This window comes from Papio anubis, chromosome 15 (genome assembly GCF_008728515.1).
Source record: "Papio anubis isolate 15944 chromosome 15, Panubis1.0, whole genome shotgun sequence".
Lineage (NCBI taxonomy): Eukaryota > Metazoa > Chordata > Mammalia > Primates > Cercopithecidae > Papio > Papio anubis.
Window position 1 is genome coordinate 29,346,130 of NC_044990.1, and position 26,695 is coordinate 29,372,824.

General features: G+C 40.5%; 1 protein-coding gene and 1 long non-coding RNA gene across 5 annotated transcripts in view; both read left to right on the top strand.

Moving 5' to 3' along the window:
• Nucleotides 1-26,695, top strand: part of RNASEH2B (ribonuclease H2 subunit B) — a 302,074-nt gene that overhangs the window by 56,615 nt on the left and 218,764 nt on the right. The window lies entirely within an intron of this gene.
• Nucleotides 324-15,496, top strand: LOC116270579. Of its 3 annotated transcripts, none has more exons than XR_004178707.1 (4): nt 324-619; nt 727-832; nt 2,941-3,056; nt 6,340-8,290. It is a non-coding gene; the product is annotated as an uncharacterized LOC116270579 (long non-coding RNA). The 3 variants fall into 3 exon arrangements; XR_004178706.1 differs by adding an exon at nt 13,783-15,496 and having other exon boundaries at nt 327-832; nt 6,340-6,597; XR_004178705.1 differs by having other exon boundaries at nt 331-832.

A 26,695-nucleotide genomic window follows, 5' to 3' on the forward strand; every position in this document is an offset into this window, starting at 1 on the left:
TCCTTTCTTTCTTTCTTTCTTTCTTTCTTTCTTTCTTTCTTTCTTTCTTTCTTTCTTTCTTTCTTTCTTTTTCTTTCTTTCTTTTTTCTGACATAGGGTCTCACTCTGTTACCCACACTGGAGTGCAATGGCATGATCATGGCTCACTGCAGCCTCGACGTCCTGGGCTCAAGCAATCCTCCCACCTGAGCCTCGTGAGTAGCTGAGACTACAGACATGCATCAACATGCCCAGTTATTTATTTATTTATTTTTTAAATTTTTGTAGAGATAAGGTCTCGCTATATTGCCTAGGCTAGTCTCAAACTCCTGGGCTTAAGTGATCCTCCCACCTCGACCTCCCAAAGTGCTGGGATTACAGGCCTGAGCCACCTCACCTGGTTGTATTTTCCTTTAATCAATGACATTCAGCTTCCTGCTGTCCCCTCCAAGAGTGTGAAGGGCTGTCGTCAGGTTGTTGCTGGAAATATTAAAGCAATCAGAAGGCTGGATCATTCCTGTAGCAGTATTGGCTGAGTGTCTACTGGGCTGGAGCCATTGGAGAAGCCAGTTTTGACCATTACCCGGGGTTTACATCTGAGTCCATGGACTTCACTCAAGTTGTTGGCGTAGTTTGGATAGTAAGCACTTGAGTTTATGACTTCTAGATAATTTTTCACTATAGCAGCCAGAGCTCAGGGTAAGCAAAAGGGAAAACTATGATATATTTATGGTTTCTCTCTGGCAGTGCCTTAGGACTGGAAGGTGGTACATTCTGGAAGGTGCTGGAAGTTGGGCCAGTAGGAACTGAAGGGATGTGAATAAAGCACTGATAGCATCTGCCACAGTCCCTGGTGAGTTCGTTCTCATACTTACATCCCTCTTAATTTCAATCTGTCTTGTCACCGATTCTTAGTAGGGGTGACTGTCAATACTTTTAAAAAGGAAAATAGGTTGGGCACGGTGACTCATGCCTGTAATCCCAGCACTTTGGGAGGCCAAGGCTGGCGGATTGCCTGAGGTCAGGAGTTCAAGATCAGCCTGGCTAACATGCTGAAACCCCATCTCTATTAAAAATACAAAAATTAGTTGGGCATGGTGGTGCACGCCTGTAGTCCCAGCTACTTCGGAGACTAAGGCAGGAGAATCACTTGAACCCAGGAGGCAGAAGTTGCAGTGAGCCGAGATTGTGCCAGAGCAAGACTCCATTTCAAAAAAAAAAAGGAAAATAATTACTGCAGAAAGGTTAGTGGGCCAGGGTACAGTCCCTACACAGAAGCTGGTTCCTAGGTCATAATTAATATTTATGACCCCAGACCTTAAAGTCTGAAGGGTCTGAGACCTCTGAGTTACTTCATCTCTATTAGTCCATAGTTTCTGTAGCTGCACATTTGGTTACTACCAGGAAAGAAAACACCTAGAGACATGCCAACAAATCCCCTTAAGAATCAGCCTCTGTAATATATCAGCGACTCTATCTCTTCCTGATAATCAGGTAACTTCTTTTTTTGCCTGTTGCTCTACAGGCATGAGGAACCCGAAATAACTACATGGCAGCCATCACTTTAGGGCTAATATAGTACTTCCTGTGGCTGCTGGCAGAAGAGCTCCCCATTTCCCAGTGAGAAACCATAATCTCTGGTCCAGCAGACCTTAACACTGGGGAGGGGGTGGGGGGACAAATTCCCCAAGTAGATCATGGTGTCAGGAGCCACTCCTCCTCTTACCCCTCGTTTCCTAAACCCATGAGTTCTTGCTGCTGGGGGCATTGTACCCTCAACAACGTTGATCTAGACAATATGCCACATTTTGAATGACACCACCCAAACCCTGCAAGTGACATCCTCAGGCTGGAACTCCAGTTGTACCTTTAAAACACCATTCAAATTTTCTACCAGACTACCTCTAGGGTGATATAGTATAGAGTAGGACCAGTGAATACCATAGCTGTGTGTCAATTATAATGCTTCCTTCCCTGAGAAGCAAGTCTGTTGGTCCAGGAAATGTTAGGTGGGATCCTGAAAAGCTAATCAGATCCTCTATGAGTGCTCAAATATCTTTCAAATGCTAGTGGTATTACAGAAGACAATCCACCAATATCCCATCCAGATCCATCGCGAATACTACAGTACACAGGATAATTACCTGCCACTTATATCCCATCCAAATCTATCCTCAATGCCACATTAAGTTGGGGCTTGCCACCACACCACTTACCACCAGCAATGGGATTTGCTTATTGCTACTTGTCAAGCAAGTGATGTAGCTCCAGACTGTATCCCAAGGATCTGCTTCCTAGGATTACTTCTGGTACCAATTGTCTTAGCTTGTGTTCTACCAGAAGCAGATGCTGAGCTCAGTTTTTGAGTGTAAGTGGTTTATTGCGTAATTGACCCCAGGAAATGTCAGTAACAGCATGGAGAAAGGAGACAGCAAGGCTGTCTATAAAGGGCACATTATCAAATGAGCTTTGGCAACCATGGGCGACTGGAGCAAAATGCACTAAGGGGAACTCTGGAAGACCAAGTGGTGCCCATTCCTGAGTTATCTCTTCTGAGGGGCGAGGAAGCTGGGGCATTCGTTTATCAGCTCCCATCTGTCATTGGTAGAGGCAACTTCCGGGGGAAGACAGGAGGGCTATTAACTCCCCCACATTTCCAGCCTGCCACAGTGTATAGGGACTGAAAAAACTGGGCGTAGGAGAAAACTTTCAGGCAAGACTCACAAGTGCTGGCACTCAGAAGTTGATCCTGTATGCCCAGATGTGGGAAAGGCTGAGGCACTGTGGGAGTGGTCTGCTACAATGTGCAGGAATTATATATGGATACCAATTAATAGTTAACACTTATTGAGTGATTACTATGAACCAAGGGTGGCTCTATGCGCTATATGTGTATCTCATGTATTTCTCACACCATGAGAATAGTAATAGGGCTTAACTATCACTATCCTCATTTTCCAGATGGAGAATCTGAGGCTCAGAGGTGTTAAGCAATTTCTCCAAGGTCATTCAGCTTGGATTCAAAATCAGGAACTCTTCACCTTTCCAGAATATGGAGGACTATGATACAACTGATAGTAAGTCACCAACAGACACTGGCTGAGTGAGATTTTCTTTAATACCGAAGGCATTAAACATCACAGAAGCAACTAAACAGAGCAGAAAACCTCATAGCATGCTCTTGGTTGTAGGTACTGATTTGAGCGCTCGTGAGGATTTACAGCAAATAATAACAACGATCTGGAATTAGGCCTTTAGCAGGCATGAGAAGCTACTCTGTTCCATGTGCACAGGCTTTTTACAACCTCCACGTCCCACCCTTATGCTATCTAAAATGATTCTAAGGTCTATAGCTATATATTTACCCCAGCACATTTCTGAGGATTGATTGTGAGACTGGATGAATCAGTTGTCAGTTTTCTAGGTGTCGTGTCATTCAGCAGATCTAGGCTTCAGGCATGCATGAGGTTTGTCTTGCAGAGGGGAAGAGTGAGGAAGTGAGGGTAAATCTCCTGAAGCAAAGAAGCCTTAGAGAGGACTCAATAAGAACTAGAAAGGCAAATGTCTCAGAGGCCAGCTAAGTATCAGAAAATGAGGAAAGCAGGCTCAGTGCAAGGTAACAGGGAGTGTGGCAAAAAGGCCAGTACATACCCTGTCTAAAAGTGGCAGTTGCTACTCAGCTCAGCCAAGTACAGTAGTATCCCTTTATCTAGAGAGATATGTTCTGAGACACTCCCCTCCCAGTGGATGCCTGAAACCATGGATAATACAGAACTCTATATATACTATGGCTTTTTTTCCATCTAATAACTGAAACAGCTACTAAGTAACCAATGGGCAGGTAGCATCTATGCTGAACAAAGGGGTGATTCACATCCCAGGCAACACAGAGTGGGACTCAGAGATTTCATTACGCTACCCAGAACAGCGTGCAATTAAAACGTATACATTGTTTATTTCTGGCATTTTCCACTTAATATTTTCAGACTATGGTTGACCCACAGGTGGCTCAAACTGCAGAAAGTGAAACTGTGGATAAGGGGGTACTAGTTTTACTATTTGGGAAAGTGGCCCGTTGCTTTCAGAGAATCAACAATTAGTTGAAAATACAAATTTCTATGGGTAGTTTTCTAATTTTCAAATGTCAGTAGCTAATTTACAATTATCTAAAATACTATGTGGGCTAATTTGTGAGCTTTGCCTTAATGTTTGTAAGACTAATTGCCACTGGAAATGGAATTCTGCCTGGCTGGAACCCTTAGTGATAGAAATAGAACCCGTAAGTGGCGGTTACAGAGAAATAGGCCTTGGTCCAAAATAAGAGCACATTTTCTATTTAATATTATTCAAAGGCAGAGTGGTCTGCTGTGGGGCATGAGTTGCTCATTTCTATAGATGTTCAAGTATCAATTGGTTGACATCTTTGCCAGAGCTGTGTAAAGGAAGACCAGCCATCAGATAGACGGGATGTTAGGCTTCACATCTCTCTTTCAAACCTGAGCTCCTTTGAATCAAAAGCACTACTTTTTCATGAAGGTTTCAATTCAAAGCTGGACTGGGCATTCAGAATGAGCCTTTTGGTTTTACATTCTGTGTCGTATGTAGAACACATGTGTGTCTCTTCTGGTCTGTTAATATAGGATGGGACTGAGATGCCTTTTCCAAGGGAAAATGTTTCAAAGGCTGATTATTACTATTTTAGACTTCCTATCTCTTGGGTTTGTCTTGCTCTGAGTTGGCCTGTGTTTCTTCAAATCCACTCAGCAAGGTTCAGCTTGGCTTGGCTGTGTCTCTGCTGGTATTATTTTCTATGGAAATACATGCACACAGACTCTGATAATTTATACACATTCAGATGTAACCATAAGGAGAAACCAACACTTTACTATATATTTTTAAATTGCCATAAATCTGAGATGTGGAAATGAACAATTTTTCTTCTTCTGAACACATATATTTGCCAATATTGGTATTTTCTGCACCCTCAAAAATATTGACTGTATCAGTATAACACTGAAAATGCGGACATTTAAGCAAAAACAATTTGGCCAATTAAACCAGATACATCAATTAATTCAATGACAAAAATAAGTCAAAGAACTCAGCTTTGGCACATGGAGGCATTCAAGACACCAGCATCTGTTTTATTTTTGACAGCAGCGTCTGGTCCTTATATATTCATCTAACACTTTCAGTAGATCTTGACTTCAGTATGAAACTTGCTCACATTTTCAGATCTACAAAGGACAGATTTTAACCATTATTCTGAAAATGCTTTCCTTTCCATAAGAAAATGAAGAAGAAAAAAGCCTGCTTTATATTAAAATGCTTATTTTAGCCATGAAGATAAGCCCCAGCCATTCTCAGATGCTGAAATACTTTGGTTTGGAAGATCTTTACTGCATGGTTCTTGGCTTGGCGCCTCATCACGCTAGAGAATCCAGTCTACGTGAATGTTCTGTTTTTCAAGCATTTGTTTGCAAAGTCTAATCTGGAAGGGGAATTAATATTATTAAGGACCTTTTATGTGCAAGGGCTGTGCCAGGCATTTAACATGTATTACCTTGTTTAACCCTCACAATGACCCAGCAGGGTAGGCATTACTACCCACATGAGAAAGCAGGCTCCGGAGCATCAGAATCAAATCAGAGCCTGGGACTCAGGGCAGCCAGCTCCAAGGTCACACAGGTTTTGTTCTTTTCGTTTGTTTGATTTTTTCAGCATAAGAAAAATGATGGGGGAAAGGAGAAGAGAAACCCATTGTAAACTTAGGTAATCCAAAATTAAATTTCAGGGACCATTTATGAAATTATCTCTTTGAATCGTAATTCCAGTTACAAATTAAATTTAACTGTAGGGAGACCTGAGTACAAACATTCATTGATTCTTAGCCTTACAGTAAATTTGTGAGATCAAAACTTCCTAAATCCTGTTGCACATGGTACTAGCTACTACTGACTTTGACTTTCAGTTGTTAGACTGATCATTAGCAAACAACTTCTGGGCCAAGTGCCCACATCAGCTTTCAGTGAACTTCGGGATTTTTCTTTGCTCCGATTTGTAACAATCTGTGTATGCCTTCTTTGGTAACCCTGATGAGTGCTCAAAGTAGGACTTTCGGCAGATATCCTAAGGCTGATATCCCAAATCTGCGTTTGTTTTTTTCCTTGAGGATTAAACAGTATGTTGAATCAACATTCTATCAAGAGGCTTTGTAGTGCTTTTACCAAGAAGTTTTTAGTGAGAGCTGCATTCAGTTCAACTTTCTCAGTTCCTTCTCCTACCCTGGTTTAGTGTGTTGAAAAATCCTTTCACATCAGCATTTATGCAGCATATAATTTTTTTACTCTCATCCAACAGGCACATTTGGATTTACTATTTCACTTGAACAGTTGGTGTTTACTGGCAGCAACAAGAACAAAATTTATAGCAGCAAATGGAAGCTGAACTCGCATGCTGGCTTTGCACTGAAGAACTTTGTGTTTGCCATTTCCTAATTGTGAAAACAATATGTCCAAGATTTTGCAGTCATCAGCATTCTGATGTAACGACTTCCATCTGGTCAAAGGAAGAAATTCAGAACCTCTATCTTCTTTTGAATTCTACTTCAATGCAAAGGTAACTGGCTTGGGGGAATGTTGGAAGACAGAAGAAATTCAGACAATACATTCTGAAAAGCAACTATAACATCCAGTTTTCCAGGGGATAATTTTCCTGAAGAGCAAACAGGCATAGGGAGAGAGTTTGTCATGATCTTCTTGATGGAAGCGGCTCTAACTGGAGCAAGATGACAGGATTACTTGGAGGTGAGAGAGGATAAAGAAAGCAGGATGATTTGTGGCGCATTCCAATCAGAGGTAATAAGAAGTCAGAGATCCACAGAGACCATGCAATTGGAGAACAATATGGAGGCAATGGAGGCCAACAACGTGGTAATAAGAAGCGGTTTAACATCGCATCTCATCCCATCTGGCATTCAGAATTTGGCGCTGGTTATTGAAATATGAAGCTCCTGATGGTCCTCACACTCCTACAGTGACCTTCTTCACTCATTAGCCAGGAGTTGAAGCTGAAAGAAATGTAGCATATCTCAAATGCTTGCTTTGCATTTTTATATTCATTGATTCAACAAATATTTACTGAGCACTATATTACATTTTAGGAATGGCATTAGGTCCTGGAGATATGGGCTAACACACATTTCTTGGCTACCCATTATAGATAATTACATGAGAAACACAAAATATGCATAGAAGGGCCCTAATTTTGAGCTCAAACAACCCAGGAAGAAGACTTTTCTATAGCTACCTTTATACTTGATATTAATCTTTTTCTCTATACTTTATATTCATCTTTTTCTTCCTGAAATGAGAAGGGAAGGAAAATAGAATTCTAGAAATAATCTTACAGCTGCCCTTCACTCTATGGAAAAAGTGAGCTCTTGACAGGAAAGGGATTCTATCCATGATCTGACAATTCCTAAACAGCAACAGCATCATGGACATGTTTGTTCCTAGAGTCATAAACCTTCATACAGTAGGCATTCAGTTAATACATACTGATTGGCCTAACAGAGGAAGCTGGGCTTGATCATGAAATAAACTAGGCTATGAAATCATGGCTCCTAAAAGCTCATTAAAGGCAGCAACATGGAATGGAGACTGTAAGGAAGTTGCCTCCCGCCTGCCTTCTTCCTCAGACACATCATCCTGCAGATGTGAAAACGACCCAGACTCTGCCCGCATGTGGCCTCCAGGACCAGGAAGTAGGGCCTTGCCCCACCCTCATGAAGATGGCGGGCTCTGTCACAGAACTGCTGCTCTGCCCCTGACTCCTCTCACTCCCATGCTCTGTTGGAAACTCAAGCTGTGAAATCACAAAACGCAGAGAGGAAGTGGTCAACTATTGCACATACTCAAGCTACGTAGTCTCAGTTTATTCCATTCTTGCAGGATCATTGTAGGAAGGCATAAGAGTCCTGCTTACTGGTGAGCCACTGAACACAAACTCCCTTCTCACCTCTGCCTCGGATCCCACCATGCCTGAGGTCTAGGGCTAGAAGCGTTGTTTCATCCACATTAATTCAGGTCCTGGGCAACGTGGCTATTTTCTGACCTGTCTTCCTTCCCACCCTAGTGGTGAATTCTCTTTCTGAGATCTCAACTCCTCTCACCCAGCTTTTTCCAAGCAACCCTAATCAATCCAGCATATCGTTAGAATGTTAAACCTAAAAGGAAAAGCCATTCTGTGAGTACGTTTATGTAACAGGATATTAAAATGAGACCTTTCCTCTTGTCTCAGTGCTAGCTGACATCTTTGAACTGAGAAAAAAAATGTTGTTAAAAATGCTCATCTATGGCCGGGCGCGGTGGCTCATGCCTGTAATCCCTGTAATCCCAGCACTTTGGGAGGCCGAGACAGGCGGATCACGAGGTCAGGAGATCAAGACCATCCTGGCTAACACAGTGAAACCCCGTCTCTACTAAAAACATACAAAAAAATTAGCCAGGCATGGTGGCGGGCACCTGTAGTCACAGCTACTTGGGAGGCTGAGGCAGGAGAATGGCATGAACCCCAGAGGCAGAGCTTGCAGTGAGCCGAGATCATGCCACCGCACTCCAGCCTGGGCGACACAGCGAGACTCCGTCTCAAAAAAAAAAAAAAAAAAGATGTCATCTGCTAAGGAGTGACCCAAAAAAGGGTCCAATAACCCTGAAACCATTGCTCAAATCTTAGCTATATAAGGGGAGACTTGTAAATTAACGAGGAGGGCAAGGATTTTATCAGACAGAGCTTTCAGGCTGCTAAAATGCTTCCTCCTCCCTTCTCATGTGTTTTCCCCTCATCTTACACAAATAAGAGGGGGCCAGCGAATCGCTTGCAGAGCTGACCTAGGACCCTTAGGCTTCGGGAAACATAGAATGTATTAGTGTCTATTGCTGCTGAAGCAAATTAGCACACATTTAACAGCTTATACCTCACAGTTCTCTAGGTCTGAAGTCCAGTGGGCACGGCTGGTGTCTGGGCTTCAAGCCTCACAGGGCTGAAATCAAGGTGTTGGCCAGGCTGCACTCCCTCCTAGAGGCTCTAACGGAGCATCTGTTTTCAGACTTCTGCAAGTCGTTGGCGGAATTCAGTTCAATTTGCCTGCTAGACTGAGGTCCCTGCTTCCCTGCTTCCCTGCTTCCCTGCTTCCCTGCGGGCTGTCGGCAGGGACTGCCATTGGCTCCTTGCAGCCTCTCTCTGATTCTTGCACAAAGGCGCCTACATCTCAGAGCCAGCGAGAGTGTGTGGAATCCTTCTCACGAGGCCACGTCTCTCTGACTTCAGTCGGGAAATGTTCTCTGCTTTTAAAGGCTCATGTAATTATTTTGAGCCTACCCGATAATCCAGGATAATCCCCTCATCTAAAAATCTGTTACCTTAAACCACATCTGCAAAGTCCCTGTTGCCGTGTAATGTAAGCTATTCACAGGTTCTGGGGATTAGGGCAAGGACATCTTTGGTGGGGGCCTTATTCAGCCTACCACATAGAGATTAGTACCTGAAAAGCCAGAAGGTGAGAAGCTAGACAGAGCAGCCGGTGGCAGCTAAAGGAGAAAGGGGGCGAGAGCTGGAGGAGTCGCACTTCCATGCCGATGGCATGGCAAAGGGGATGTTGCCCCGGAGGACTCGGAGAATGGAGCTGGGCTGTCAGCCGAGAATGGGACTCCACTCAAAAGGAGGAACCGCCAGGAGACGCAAGGAACCCCCGCAGGAAGAAGTCAGAGATGGAGGAGGGAAGTCATAGCTGGAGGAGACACGTGTGTTAGGAAGCTGCAGTGGCAGTTCCCTAGTGGCGGTGTTTCAGAAGAACTCTGAAGATGCCCCTTGAGAAAAGCATCGGCCTTCAGACAACGTTTACACCGGATAACGCTACCAAATCACAACCTTGCCTTTCTTCCCTACTGCTGTTCCGAAGTGGGAGGACCCAAAGGCAGCAGAAGAGTCAAAGAAGAACAGCAGAAAGGCAAGGTTGGCTGTCATGCCCTGGCACACCTTGCTGCTACCCTGCAGCTCCCTGCCACCTGGCCATGTATTGCTTCCCCTCTATACCCTGCCTAGGCAGGTCTGGGCTGGGGACACAGGAAGCTTTGAGTTGGGTGAGCAATTGAAGCTTTGATTTTAGACTGAACTGGACCTTCAAGATCTCAAAACACAAAGTATTTGTTAGTAACTGAAAGGTGGCATAAATTTTAGATCACCTCGGATTTTGTCGCCAAATAAGGAAACAAGTTCATTGGGCAGCTCTAAGAAAGAATAGAATTGCTTCCTGCTTGGTCTTTTTTGTTTAATAGATCAGATTCACAAATTCCCCAACCCTTCTCTAGCAACGTGTAGGTTCTGATTACCAAGGGCTATCTCAAGAGAAGGGCCAAACATCTCCATTAACAGGAACTCAAGCCCTTGTTTCATTGAAATGTTTGGTTACAGCTTAATGACCACAATTGCAAAGCCAGAATATTGAGTTTTTATATGATATATTATTTACATGGAATAATGCCCTCTTGGTACCATATTGAACATAGTAAATTCTCTGATAATTGACACTATACAGAAAGAGTACTTTGAGAGATCAAGGAAGGCTAATGTTTTTTGATCTCTAATCCTTGGGCTACCTTTTCCGTGATGTCATGGAAAGAGCATTAGACTAGTTATTGTTCTAGAACTGGATCTCTCACTAACTATATACACATGGGCAGATCATTTTACATTTTTGAGCATCAGTTTCTTCATGTGTAAGGTGGTAACAACAATGTCTGCCCTGCCTTGTTCATAGGATTGTAGGGAGAATCAAATGACATAATGGTCGTGAAAATATATTTCTAAGTTGTAATCTGTATAATAAGGTATTACGAGTAATTGAACATTTATATATATTCTGTAACAGGTTGTAAACTTTTAAAGAGATCTAGTACACCATGCTTAATGGCCTATTTTTTGAAAGACACATCAAAAACTGTTGACAATAATTGCTTCTAGGTAGAGACATGATGAGAGTGATGGGAAAGAGGCAGACTCATTTTTCACTCAATTTCCTTTTGTATCTCTTGAATTAATACTATATAAACACATTATGCATTTCATTTAAACCAATACAATTCAATAACTATTTGAGAAGTTAAAGAAAAAAGATATATCTATTCTGAATAATAAATTGAAAATAATCTAATCTTCCTGTAAAATGGCTCTTTAGGATCTTTAATACTTTAGGTTTAAGTGAGATGATTTAATTGATGCAACCAACACAGAACTTGGCACATAGTAGGTATTCAAAAAGTGGTAGAGCCCTTTGCCTTGAGGCCATGATATGACTATCCACTCCCAGTGAATCTGCTATATACAAGGATATAGTTAATGGGATGCTGGATATTAGAAAGTTTATTGGATTTTACCAGGATGTTGGACACAGATGGTAAGTGGAAAATGCCAGAAAGTTGATGAATCATCTGGTAAACTAGTGGAAAAGGTAAATGGAGCCAGAAAGAGGCCAGAGAGGGCAAGGAAACAGAACAGGTCTGGAGAAAGGCAACTACAGTCATTATCTCATGTAACCCACTTTTCAGTTGCTGATGTTTCCAAAATGGTAAGTACATTTTGCAAACTGGAGTTATTCTGATCTTCATGCTATTAAATGCTTATTAGTTAACAAATAGCATGAAATCTCATTAGCTAGGCTGTGGGGTTTTTTTGTTTTGTTTTTCAAATTTAGGATTTCTCTTCATTTTATGGTAAGGAGCAGTGAGTCCATAAATCAGAACACTTTATGAGAAGTTCTAACACCTAGCCCTAATGCCAAGACTGAGAATCTGATAGCATAGCTATTAAATAATAAGACCCCTAAAAGACTTCCATTTCTGCTAACAGCAATGCCCAAGGCAGCCAGACACTATGTCTCCCTTTCTGTTTTAATGTAGTCGCATCAATTCTGCTATTCTGTTATAAAGCAAGCACCTATAATGACATTTACAAAACAGGCAAAATGAAAACGGAACAAAAACTCGAGCTATCACATGCAGAAATCACCACTGATGCTAAGACACTATAGGTAATATTGACATAGCTATGGGAAAATGTTAAATCTTGCTGCTCAAAGTGGTTCTTAAACAGCCTCATCAGCATCACATGGGAGCTTGTTTCCAATGCAGAATCTCAGGCCCTCCCCAAAGACCTACAGAATCAGAATCTTTAGTTTCACAAGATCCCTAAGTGATTTCTATGAATACTGAAATTTGAGAAGCACTAATTTAAATCTATCAGTGTGCTCCAGGTTTAAAACAAAATGTTGCTGATGAAAAGATAGCAATTGTTTTATCTCAGAAATGAGAAATGGTCAACTTTGGATTTTTCCTTGAGAATAAATAATTAATACATAAATTCAGCCCAAAACATAACATGGAAACACATTTCCAAAGAAAAAGCTTTGAGACAGTGGAACCATTTGGGAGCCATGGAAATTTAAAGAAGAAAATAGAAGAAAAAGAAGATCAAAGATGGAGGCTCTAAGTCTTGGCAACTGGTTGAATATAAAGTCCTGTGAAGACTGAAGATTCCCCTCTGGTGATTAGAATGAGGGGCTATTGGCTGAAAAAGGAATCTACTAACTAGTGAGGTACCAACAGAATGGAGCGCCAAACTAGGACATTTAAAACCTGGGATTTTTTCTTCATGGGATTGTCTGTTTTCTGAATCAGTCATTCTGTTTCACAACCAAGAGTTGCTTTTATTGCTTTCCCCACCATAGGCCCTTGATTTAAAAGGCTTCATCTATCAAACACTCCCTTTTGCTAAACAGGAGTATTTCCCCGTTTTTATTCATTAAAGTCCTTTTGATCAGTGTGAGATAATGTGTGTGACCATTAGATTTGCTGTAATTCTAGACAGAAGCAAAGAAACTTAATCATTTAGTTTGTATATATAGTTTTCCATATATGATTTTGGTTTGGTTAGAAAATAACTCAAGGACTTTCCCTAATTGTGCACATGAACAAGAATCCATTGCTAACCTGAGTGAAATTTCTCAGGACTAAGGTAAGAAGAAGGACTAAGGTCAACAAGGGGGATTATAAAATAGGAAGAGTTTTCCTACTGTTTCTGTAATGAGGTCTTCCCATTAACAATTCAGTTAAAGTCACTAGGAATTAACCTACACACCTAGAAATACTCAGACCTGTCCCACTTGGAAACAAACTGGAGAAACAGTAGACATCAGCAATCAGCAGGTGACTCTTTATTTTGAATTTGGGAATAATAAAATAAAGAAAAATCATTTGTAACTGTCACTTGCGATGTAGAAGGCCCTCATCATTCTAATTGCAGGGGCCGGGTTATAATCCATTACCATGAGTAATTTCTTCTGGAAAGTGCCTAAATAGTAAACCAGACATAAAGCCAACTTTATGTTAAGTTTTTGGTGATTTAAGGAATTCTGTTACAACAGACGACATTTTTGAGAGTGGAAATATACTTACATGGAACCAAAGTCTTAACTCCATGAGTAACTTTTAGTTGGCAGAGGTGAAAATTCTTCTTGAGCATTTAAGCATGGAGATTTTTAGTAAAGTTTTCAATTAATTAAAAAAATTTAAAAACTCCTTCCTCATATAGAGTAACTTTAATAGGTACCTAAACTAGCTTAAATATTGAGCTCTGTGTTGACACTTTTGGAGAATAATGTGGCAGCTGTTATGTTTGAATGTGTATTTGGATCCCAGCATGAACAGACAGGAAACAACTGTTTTAAAATCTCTTTTCTCTGTGTAGGTTTAGGTGCGGTCATCTTGGACTTGAGTCGTGTTTGTGAATTTTCATGTGTTACAACAACCAGGTGAATATACTGCTGTGGTTCAATGTCAGTAGGAATTAATACGTGCTTTAGTTAGCAAGTTAGAATTGGCTCACATTAGATGTGACTTTCGACAGTTTTACAAGAAAAATGGAATGAATTGAATATAATCATTTGAATTAGAGTATCTTTTACAGTTTCTCCATTCCTTTGGAGCTGATGGCAAGCCTGGAGAAGCATGCTAAAACAAGCTGACCCGAAAATCACATTCTTCTAGTTCTCACTTTGTGCAGTAGGCACAATTCAAATATTGTAAAAGAATATCTGTTGACTTGGGGATTTGTTAACAAAGTTGAAAAACAAGCAAATTATAAACCAGTATCGTGTAATAGATAATATTTTTATGGCTATCTCAGTGGTTTCGTTGGTTCCTCCTCCTGGGCTGGCAGCTGATCCTGGGCATGCTCTCACATTAGTACAGAAACACAGGAGACCGGGCCAACCTCCAGGACATCATCCCTATTGCCTTCTACTTTGGGCCAAAGCACATCATGTGGCAAGCTGAGAGTCAAGGGGCATAGATACAACCTCCAATATGTTTCCGTGTGTTTTCTTTTTTCCTTTCTTCCCTTCCTTCTTCATATGCCAGTCAAACTTTGTAAGATCTTTAAAAATGGGGCTCTTGCAAGCCTAATGACTAGATCAGGGCAAGATCAGGCTGAAACATCCTTTAGGTGAGCCAGATCTAGTGCTTTGCCTCCTGCATTTTGGGAATGTGATGATGTATGTGAGAGCACCACTAAACTGCAACATGTAACCGGTGTGAAAGACACACAGATACCATCCCAGACTATTAGACAGTTTTGCGGTTGTTATTGTTTTATTTTCATAGAGAGGAGCTATTTAATTTACTTAGCAGATTAACAAATTCTCAAACTAAATTCTATCCTAATATTCCTCTTAAATTTGTCCTGTAGACATGTGGGACCACTTTCTCACTTATTTCTTAACAGAGAGGAATAAGAACTGGTCACAATCCTCTCTATACTTAATTTGACATGATAAAATTTTTAAGATGAAGAAAAGTAGCTCCCTAAAATTATAGAAAAGGTGAGCAAATAATTGTATAAATCAGGAAAGGGAAGCCCTTTCTAAGTAACTTAATGTCAAAAGCAGGAGCCCTAAAGGAAAGAAAACGTAGATTTGGCTATATGTGAATTCAGAATATTTATATATTAAAGCCCAGTGTGATGGTTAATATTGAGTGTCAACTTGATTGGATTGAAGGATGTAAAGTATTGTTCCTCGGTGTGTCTGAGGGTGTTGCCAAAGGAGATTAACATTTGAGTCAGTGGACTGGGAGAGGCCAACCCAGCCGCAATGTGAGTGGGCACCATCTAATCAGCTACCAGTGCGGCCAGAATAAAGCAGGCAGAAGAAGGTGGGAGAAAACGACTTGCTGAGTCTTACAGCCTTCATCTTTTCTCCTCTCCTGGATGCTTCCTGCCCTCAAACATCAGACTCCAAGTTCTTCAGCTTTCGGACTCTTGGACTTAGACCAGTGGTTTGCCAGAGGCTCACGGGAGGCTCACGGGCTTTCGGCCACAGACTGAAGGATACACTGTCAGCTTCCCTACTTTTGGAGTTTTGGGACCGGGACTGGCTTCCTTGCTCCTCAGCTTGCAGACGGCCTATAGTGAGATTTCACCTTGTGATCGTGTGAGTCAATTCTCTTTAATAAACTCCCCTTCATATATACATCTATCTTATTCTGTCCCTCTAGAGAACCCTGACTAATACATCTAGCACTGAAAAAAAAAAAACAAAATGCAAGTGATAAACTGGGAAATAATATTCATAATATATATGACTTAAATGTGTGTTATTTTTGGTTATATTATTTATGTTAGTACCAAAATGGCAAAAAATGAATAAAAATAATACTAAATTATAAACAGAAGAAGAAACAACGGACAAAGGAAGTCAAATTTTTGAAAGATGGAGAACAGGTAAAAAGATCAACAGAACTGAAAACTCGACCGCCAAATACCTGTGAAGGAAATGCCAATGAGAAGCAAGCCAACTCTTGCAAGACAGCACTAGAAAGTCTAGGGATGGGAAGTACTAGCTAGTGTGGAAGGCAAAGTATTTCACAGCAGGAACAACACAACATCCAATAAGTATGAATAATACCTTCAAAATCACTAGAAAAGAAATGCAAATTTTAAAGAGATTTATATCAGGCTCCAAAGGCTGAAAATATAATATCCAGCATTTTTTTTCCATTCATTCATCAAATACATGCCAGAAGCCAGACAACCCTTTTGAAGAACATTTCTGTAAAGGCCATTTACATTTCCTTCACAGAGAAAGGTGATAGCAAGTAGAGAAGAACATGGGGCTGTGTGGATTGTGAGAATGACCCCGTTTCTTCACTCATCTCTAGAATTAAGCCCTTTATCAGGTAACTTGCAGTGTCCTGCCAACATGGCTGGAGTGACCTGCCCCATCCTTGACTCTCAGCTTGCCATGTGACATGCTTTGGCCCAAAGAATAAGGTGGAAGGGATGATGTCCTGGTTTTAAGCCCAGAGGTAGGCCTGCGCTCCTGTGTTTCTGTTTCGTTGTGAGAGCGTGACTGGGCTCACCTGCTTTTCCAGGAGGAGGAACCAGTGGGAACACTCAGATAGCCATAAACATCTTCTCTATTACACTATATTCTTTTCTAATCTGTATTTTGACTTTGTTAACAAATCCCCAAGTCAATAAATATTGTTCCATAATACCTTTTTTGGAGATTCTTGCCACTATATTTCTGGTAAATAAATGAACAAATTACATTTTCTATGTATTATTTTTCTGCTTATTTACATTAAATAAAAAAATTTCACAAAACAAGAAATACGCTATTGCAGAGTGGGTTAGGCAGTGGAATTACTTTTCCAGAATATAATTTTATCTATTTAAAGCACACTTAGCAACGTGCTTGGCTACCTTCACAGAATTCTCTACCATAACATTAATCTATTACTTTAGAGTTTCAGAACAAGAATTCATCCTCAAGTACTATTGTCTTTCATAAACCATTCCCACAATTTTTTTTTCATTATTTAAAAAATTAAACTTATTTCGAGATGATTATAGATTTGCATGTAGTTGTAGGAAATACTACAGAGATTCTGTGTACCCTTTACCTAATTTCTCCCAATAGTAGCATTTTGAAAACCCACAGTACAACCTGGCAACCAGGATATTGACATCATAGCATTCCATTGATCTTATTCAGATCTCTCCAGTGTTACTTGTAGTCATTTGCAAAATAACTTTAGAGGCTATGGAATATTCTATTGTATTGATAAATGTATCAAATTTTCTTAAGCAATTCCTTAATACTGAACATTAGTATGTTTCTAATTTTCAGTGCAATAAAGGTTTCATAAACATTTTAATATAAATTTTATTGCATACATCTGTTTTACAGATTAAATTTCTTCAAGTGGAAATATTAAGTCAAGTAAATTACCTATTTCTAATAATTCTTGTTAAAGAAGTGAAACCTAGCAGGAAGAATTGTATTTGGTAACTAGACTTTCAATTGTATTTGATAATTAGCCTATCGATTTTATTTGATAATTAATGTATATTCTTCCCAATATACATTAACATCCCCTAGTTTTAAAAAACAACAAAGATTGTGGCCCTCTATATCTATTAGCTATCATTGCATAATATTCTTCAGTAGTTTTAAACAATAATTGTACACATACACACACACGTATTTGTCATCTCAGACTTCCATAACTAAATACCATAGACGAGGTGGCTTAAACAACGGAAATTTGTTTTTCATGGTTCTGGAGGTTGAAGTCTGAGACCAGGGTGTGGCTGTGGTTGGGTTCTGCTGAGCGCCTCTTCCGGTTTATTGACAGTCACCTTCTTGCTGTGTCCTCACGTGAGGGGACGCAGAGGGAGAAAAACCTCTCTGGTGTCTTTTTTTATAAGGGCACTAATCACATCGTGAAAGTCCTACCCTCAAAACCTCATCTAAACCTATTTATCTCCCAAAGGCCCCATCTCCAGATTCCATCACATTGGAGCTTAGGGCTTCCACCTATGAATATTTCTGGGGTGCAGTATAGTTCAGTCTATAGCAATAAAAAATAAAAAAATATATATGTACACACACACATATATATAATTTATATTCATATATACTTATATAGTTGAAAGTCTCCAAGATCATGAACAAAATGCTGAATGGTTATTTCTGGGTCATAGAAGGAGAGCAAATTCTAGAACTTTTTCTTTGTGTTTCTCTGTGTTTTCCAGGTTTTATTCACTGAGCATGTACTACCCTTGTGTTTATAAAATATTAAATTTTTAAAAGAAAAAGATGTTTTAAATTACAAGGTACAGAGAGTCAATACATTTAATAATAAAAGTTGGAATGGCACGTAGCCCATCACTAATTGAAGAAAAAGCTTTAGATTATGTAGTCCTTTAAACAAATTAACCTAAAACTAATGAAATCCCCTTGTTCGTGATGATAGTTGCTATCACTCTCGTCTTACTGTTTTTCAAAATAATGCTCAAAGGCTGAATCTCTTTGCCACCAGTGTTCTAGTTATTAACTTATATTATCAACTTACATTTTTTCTTTTGTGAATGCACACCATACTTCATCTTTTATCTCTGGGGCTCCAAGGCAACATCAGAGTGAGATCTTTTCGTTAGTCTCAGATATTATTAAAAAGATGCTGTGGAGGGTTGATGAAAGCACGCAATATCACAGCTCCTCTTCCTCTTTTCCTACTGATGAAATCTGGCAGGAAAAAAAAAAAAAAAGCAACAACAACAAAAATTAAAGGACTCCCCGAACAAGGTGAAAGTGAATTAGAGGGAAAGTTGGGATAGCGAAAGGGAAGAGAGGCACAGAGAAAGAGTCAATTGCCTTGGAAATGATAGAGGAGATTCTGTCAACCAGGATATGTTGGGTGTTGCTGCAGTAACAAATGCCCTCCAGATCTTATAGCACATACCTCACTCACTCAAGCTATCAGCCCATTGCATTAGGGTGAGCTCTGCTCATCAGCATTACTCAGGAGCCCAAACTGTGGGAGCAACCACCATTTCAAATGTCACTGGTTGCCACAATAAAAGCAAAAAGAAAGCGACTCTGAGGGTCCCACACCAGCAATTAAATGCTTCGGTCTAAAAGTGGCATACATTATTTCTGCTTGTAACATACATTGCCTCAAACTATTTATATGATCTCACAACAAAGGGCAGAAGGCCTTCCTACCACAGGTCTTCCAGAAGATGTGGAAATACTTTCCAAACAGCACTAATATCAATTAGCCCATGGTCTGGCCTGACTGTATGTATGTAAGCCAAAGTCAGTTGACCACAATGCCCAGCTCCCCGTTTGCAATGTCCTTGAGTCTCTGCCTGGTGCCAGCAGTGAGCTACCTTGCCTCCACTGGCCACAGGTGTGAAGTGTCTGCAAAGGAAAGCCCACTGACCCAAAGAGAAGGGAATCCAGATCCCAATCTCTGCCAGCCAGTCAAGTGGTCATGGACTGTGATTTCCTCATTGACAAAATTAGGAAATTCCTAAAATCTCCTTCTGTTCTAACCTGCTTTGATCCTTAGTGATATGCACTTGTGCACCACTTTGCCAGATTGTAGGAGGATGAGAGGCTGTGTGCTGCTTAAGATCTGAGGTTTGGTTTTTCCTTCCTTAATCAAGACAGGCTCTGCGTGCATGGAGCTCCTGCCCAGCTCTGCCTCAGGTCTGAGCCCAGACAGCAGCTGCTGCACCCCCAAGGCTTGTGGAAATAGCTATCTACAAGATTACAAAGGAATTAGCTATCTATGAGATTCAGAATGAAAAGTGAGCCCATGTAGCATAATTTCATGTTTTCATCAAGAGCTAGTACAGTTTAAAAATTAACAAAGAGAAGGCAGGAAATCAAGTAGTGATCAGGAGCAGGGGCATGGGAGGGGAAGGAGATGCTGTGTCCACCTAGAGCCATGGTTCAGCTGCTGGGTTAATCTGACAAACTGAACAGAGTTTGACAAAGTTTTTCTATTTTATTTTATTTTTCTGTACTATATCAACCAGTGGATTTTTTTTTATTTCAATAAATCAAACAATTATTTTACCAGTTTGAGAGGTATTCTACAACTACTAACAAGGAACCCTAATCATGAAGGTCTTGGTGTAGACTTAATTAGTTTTTGGTGGTTTGGATTGGAAATACCTTATTTTTTTCATTTACTTATCATCTATTTTTGCAGCATTTTTACAGCATCATTTGTATGCAACTAGGCATTATGTCAGGCCTCAAGGATACAAAGATCAAGGCAGTGTGATTCCTGCCGTCGAGGGACCTGTCAGTGTCTTGGAGAAGTAATGGTGAAAATCATAGTCAACAAACTACATGACTGCTTTCCCTAATCCTGTCCTGTGACCTCAGGACACTTAAGTAACATGGCCTTGATAACCTCTGGGTGCTATTAGACTCATGAGATCCCCAGCCAGGCCTCTCCACCTCAGTACTTTGTTGATTTGCCTTCTTTGACCATCCCCCAGGGCAACGTGCCCATTCCTTTTTGTTTTTCTAGCTCCCCTACACACCCCTCCTCAGCTGACAGTTTACTTCTCCAACTTCAACAGCTTCTACCCAAATCCCCCTGAGAGCCAGCCTGCAACAGCCACCTGACTTCCCCCCCTCCTCCTTTCACGGAGCACAGGCTTCCATTTAACCAGAAAGACATGTTTTTTTAACTTAAATTTCCCTTGAAAATACACAAGGGTTTAAATTAAGGGTAAATGTTGCATTTTCAAATCACAGAAGTTTTTGCCAAAATTCACAATGTTTGAAAAAAATAGGTTGAGACACTTTCTGAAAGGTTTTCCCATCTGCAATGAAATTTGTGGATCGCACGGGAGGTCTTCATGTATGAGTGTCATCGTTCTGAGAGCCCACTGGCTCTGCCTTTTACTTCTCCAGGCCTGGGTGCACCTCGGGGGTGGGCTGAGTACCTATGAGTCTAGGTGGCAGTTTCTAATTAGGGCTGTGACCTTGACCACGCCCCCTACTTTCCTGGGCCTTAGGGAATGAAGATGGAACCAGCTTCACTCATAACAGCCTGGAGATTTTATGTTTCTAGACTTACTGAGGTTATTGGATGACACATGCCAATTAATCCAGTTAATCTTTTTCTTATCAGCAAGAGGCAAGAGGAAAGTGGGGGTATGGGGAAGGTGAAATTATTTATATCCTCAATTTTATATGTTTCTCTGGCAATGTTCTAAGCACTGCACATACCGTACATCTGCTAGAGGTACCCAGCAATATGAGACAAAACTCATAGCAGGCAATGGAATGAAGAGCCACCTCCTCCAAGCTACAGAATCATTGCTATGCTGATGACTATAATCCTGTGAGGTCTATGACTTTTTTGTCCTTAATATGTGCCAAGTGTTACCCAAAAAAGAAGTTCTGTACACCCTTGCATACATGTGTGCGTGTGTGTGTGTGTGAGCAAGGAGGTTTCTGAATGTATGAAGATGCAGAGATTGAGAAATTATCTTGTGATATTCACAAGTATGAGCTCTAGGTATTTTTTTTCTCTGTTTTTAGTAAGCATGCGTGCATGCATATGTGGGTGAGGATTGAAGAATTAACAAAAGCTCCAACCAAATACTAATTTGTTTAGTGAATGTGAAGGTAATCCAGGATGAGGCCTGATTTCACATTTGCATGCAATCACAGTATTTTCTTTGCCACTGAGTTGGTCACCTGGGAGGTGGGGGTCATTAACACCCAACTGGTTTGAGGTGCCACACCTGTGAAGGGCTGCTCCCATCATTCTCACCTGACTCTTATGAGAAGCTACATCCCCCAAGGCCTGGGCTCCCTGTGATTCCCAAGGAATCATGTCGGGAATACCTGCAGGGTTCCTGTGTCTGTTGGTCTCAGTTCCCTGGGCCAGTCTTCTTTCAGTTCCCTGAAGAGATTCCAAGTTATTCTCCTGGCTTTTATCAGACCCTACACTGATCCCCACTACACCCTCAAGATGTGCAGAGCCACACATTGCTGTGACTTCGGGTTATTCTGCAAGGAAACTCAGTGTCAAAGCCAGGCAAGCTGGCTCCGCAGCCTGCACCATCTTCCAGAATGAGACATCTTCTCCCTGCTTCTCCCCTGAGGGCGCTGGATGACTGCATGTAAGTCACCTTGGGAATCTGGTGAAAATAAAATTTCTTTCTCAGTAGATCTGGGGTGATGCCTGAGAGTTTGCATTTCTAACAGCTCCCAGGTGCAGTCCTGACTTTTTGAGAGCAAGATTTTGAAGTGTACCTCAGGCTGCAGATGTTCATACCTGGCAGGGTCACCTTCTTGGCCTCTGGGTCCAGCCCTGGCCGCAGGAACACCTATCAGGAGATAGGAAGAAGCTAGTCCTTAGGTTGTAAAGGAATCACATGAGATTGGGCTTTGGTGGGGGCGGGGATGGGTGTCTGCAGCTTTTTCCAATTACAGATAAGAAACTAGTTATTTTAAAGACAAGAAACATAACAGACTAACATTGCAGTTCCCTAGATACGGTCTAAGAAATATTGGGCCTATGTGATGTTAATAGGTCTTATGTGCAAAAGGGATCTCTATGCTCAAATGAGTTCTAGAATTTAAAATCTAAACACAAGGTTAAACAAAGTTTAATAGGTTTTATACTGTAGAACTTTTCAAAAGCTTTAATAAGTGAACTTACATTATAGATCTCCAAGAAGGACATAAAGTATGCTACACTCCCTAAAAGTATTTTCCCAGGAAATCCCTATTTTTTTTTTTTTCAGTGAGGTTAATAGGACTAAATCTCCATGGGGAAGGGTCAAGTTATTTGGGAAAGTGTATCATAGGCACCCACCAAGCGTTGACTTCATCAGCCTTTCTCAGCTCTTCTTTTGCCTGCCGCAAAGATTACAGAAGTGTTTGTTTTCTCAGATTTATTTGTGATAATTTAGTCATTTTAAGGATGTTCATGAGTCCATTGACATTTTTTTTCTTTACAAATAGCACACATTTCTCTCAAATGCTAAGCCTGGAATATAAAAATTATGTCATCATGTCACCTGTTCATGTGCACATCATACTACTGAAAGGTATTCCTTTACCACCGTCTCCCCTCCTTAATATACAGTTGACCCTTTACAGGGGTGAGGGTTGGGGCAGTGACACCCACACCTGCACAGGTGAAAATCTTTGTATAACTTTTTTTTTTCAGAATCCTATCAGATATATTTATTCGTCTGTTATTTTCGTTTCAGAGGGACATGTGCAGGTTTGTTACATAGGTACATTGGTTTCACGGGTTTGGTGCACAAATTATTTAATCACCAAGGTATTAAAATAAGCATAGTACTCCATAGGTAGTTTTCAGATCCTCACCCTCCTCCCACCCTTCACCCTCAATTAGGCTAACATGTTTGTTATTCCCTTATTTATGTCTATGTGTACTCAGTGCTTAGCTCCCACTTATAAGAAAGAACATACAGTATTTGGTTTTCTGTTCCTTTGTTAGTTCACTTAGGATAGTGACCTCCAGCTCCATGCATGTTGCTGCAAATGACATGATCTTGTTCTTTCTCATGGCTGTGTAGTGTTCCATGGTATATATGTACCACGTTTTTCCTATTCAGTCTACTGTTGATGGGCACCTAGGTTGACCCCAGGTCTTTGCTATTGTGAACAGTGCTGCAATGATCACTTGCTTGCATGTGTCTTTATGGTAGAAATATTTCTATTCCTTTGGGTATTTACCTAATAATGAGATTGCTGGCTAGTACTTCTGTTTTAAGTTTTTTGAGAAATTACCAAACTGCTTTCCACAGTGGCTGAACTAATTTATAATACAGTGTGTAAGCAGAGTATAAGTGTTCTCTTTTCCCTGCAGCCTTGCCCTCATATTTTTTGACTTTTTAATAATAACCATTCTGACTGTTGTGCGGTGGTATCTCACTGTGGTTTTGATTTCCATTTCTTTAATGATTAGTGATGTTGAGCGTTTTTTCATATGCTTGTTGGCCGCGCGTACATCTTCTTTTAAAAAGTGTCTATTCATGTCCTGTGCCTACTTTTTAATGGGGTTATGTGTGTTCTATAACTTTGGACTTCCTGAAACTTAACTAATAGTCTAGGAGCAGAAGCCTTCCAGATAACATAAACAGTTCAATTAACACATATTTAGTATGTTATATATGTTATATACCATATTCTTACAATAGATTAAGCTAGAAAAAAATGTTATTAAGAAAATCATAAGGAAGAGAAAATATATTTACTATTCATTAAGTGGAAGTGGATCATCATAAAGGTCTTTATCCTTGTCCTCATGTTGAATAGGCTGTGGAGGAGGAGGCAGAGGAGGGGTTGGTCTTGCTGTCTCGGGGTGACAGAGCTGGAAGAGGTGGAAGGGGAGGCAGGAGAGGCAGCACACTCAGTGTAACTTTTACTGAAAAAAGTCTGTAAGTAAGCAGATCTGAGCAACTCAAACCCATGTTGTTCAAAGGTCAACCATGTAAGTAGAATGGCTGAGGTGGAGCAGAGGAAAGGTAAGAGAAAGAATATTTAAAACAATGAGAGCAATATATTTCCCTCATTGCTTATCACTTGCAGTTAGAAAAGCCCAGCAGATTGATTTGGTTAAACATTTTTGAGTAAGCTTAAGAATTTTTCTTTCAGATTCAGGAGTTCGGGTGGATAGTAGAAAAAAATATAAGATAAGTGAACTCGGAGAGCAATGCTTCCTCTAGATTCTGCTGAGGGGTCTCCATCCAGGTGAATATTTCCTTGAACATAAAAGTAAAAATATTTTCTAGGGAATCCCCTCTTTTTTAAATCAGAGTGTGGCATGCAACTGGAATTTCTGTGGTTGTGTTTCAGGCAGGCAGAAAAGGCATTTTACAACTTCAAATCTGTAGGCAGGGTGGAAGACTTCAGTTCACTCGATGGCTGCATCCCCAAATTCTGCATCCCAAGATTACCAAAATTCTGTTGGTAATCTTTGAGAGAATTAGATAAAAAAGATGGAGCAAATGAAGGTGTGTGTGTTTGTGTGTGGGTGTGAGGTAGGAGAATAACTAGAGTCTGGAGACAGGGATTCCAAGGCTGATTCACTGCCTTCCTAGAACTGAATCAAAAGGAAAACCCCAGCTCTCCACACCCACATAACAAAAGGATCAGAGGCTACTCCCTTTGCACTGCATAGCCGATGAAAAATTGAAAGTACCCCTGATTGGTCCTCTCCTGCAACCAATCGGATGGGTCCTGGCCCAAGTCTTCATGTCTAACTTTGTAACTTCACTTCAGCCTCTGATTGGTCACCTCCTGTGACCAGACTGGTCGTCGGCCAAGTCTTCATTTACATAGAGTGTAACCAAGTAACCAATGGGAAACCTGTAGTGGGTATTTAAACATCAGAAAATTCTCTAACCAGTGCTCTTAAGTGGAGTGTACTTTCGTTTCAATAAATCTGTGCTTTCGTTGCTTCATTCTTTCATTGCTTTGCTTGTTTTGTCCAATCCTTTGTTCAAAATGCCAAAAACCTGGACAACTTGTAGTCAAGGCCCTCCACCGGCAACATGTGTATGTGTTTTTGAGGTAGTAGGTAGCTGAGATTGAAGATGAGTGGATTTATGAATTAACAATATCCTACTTAAAAATGTTAAAAGTTGGAAATCATCTCTTATTGTGATAACATATTTCTCCTCCCTGGGAATCTGTTGGACAGATTGGAGCTGGCAGGGTAGGGCCTGTATTGTTGAAGTTGCCATGGCTACTGCAGGAAGTGAGCTTTCTTCTAAAAACCTCACTGGCCCAAGAACAAGCCCAGGCAAGTCTACAATTCAATGACTTAGAAGTATTTCTTATTCTAAAATGTTGCAGTGATAATTGCTAAAAAGTATAAACAAAGGAAGGGAGGCTGTTTGTGTTTGCCTTTCTTCCTAATTAGTCCCTTTCGTTACATTTTCCTTAATTACCTACACACCTGAATACAAGTCCCTTCCAATTACAAAGCCAATGCCTATTTTCTGAAACAAAATTTTAAAAACATTTTTGCCAACTTGAACATATATTTAAGCCTCTAAGTGAAATCGTTAAAAATCTACTGATAATATTCCATTTATTAATATACACATATGTATATTAGTTGCATAAAACTGAAAAGAAAATTATATATACTCATACTTTGCAATATTGCTTTATTATACTCTGATATTTCATGAAACAATCTGTTCCCATGTGTTATGTGCGTCTTGCTGTCAGCAACTTTGCCATCACTGGAAACCCTTTCTGATTTTTTCAAACAGTTTTCCAAAACACACTATCTTCTCTGCCACCCACGTTTTTATAACACAGCAATTTTTAAATACAGATGTAATGCTATCACGGAAAATTTTATCCCAAACCACAAGTATCCGTTTTTTTTTTCTTTTTTTTTTTAAATTATACTTCATGTTCTAGGGTACACGTGCACAATGTGCAGGTTTGTTACGTATGTATACATGTGCCATGTACAAGTATCCATTTCTACAAGCTAGGACAGGTTTTCTTTTTATAATTCATCATCCATGTTTTAGTGATCTCCATCATGTCTCACTTACTGTATTGCTTTTTTAAAAGAGCTTATGTTCGAGCTGGGCACAGTGGCTCATGCCTGTAATCCCAGCACTTTGGGAGGCTGAGGCAGGCTAATCATGAGGTCAGGAGTTTGAGACCAGCCTGGCCAACATGGTGAAACCCCATCTCTGATAAAAATATAAAAAATTAGGTGGGCATGGTGGCAGGTGCCTGTAATGCCAGCTACCCAGGCCAAGGCAGGAGAAT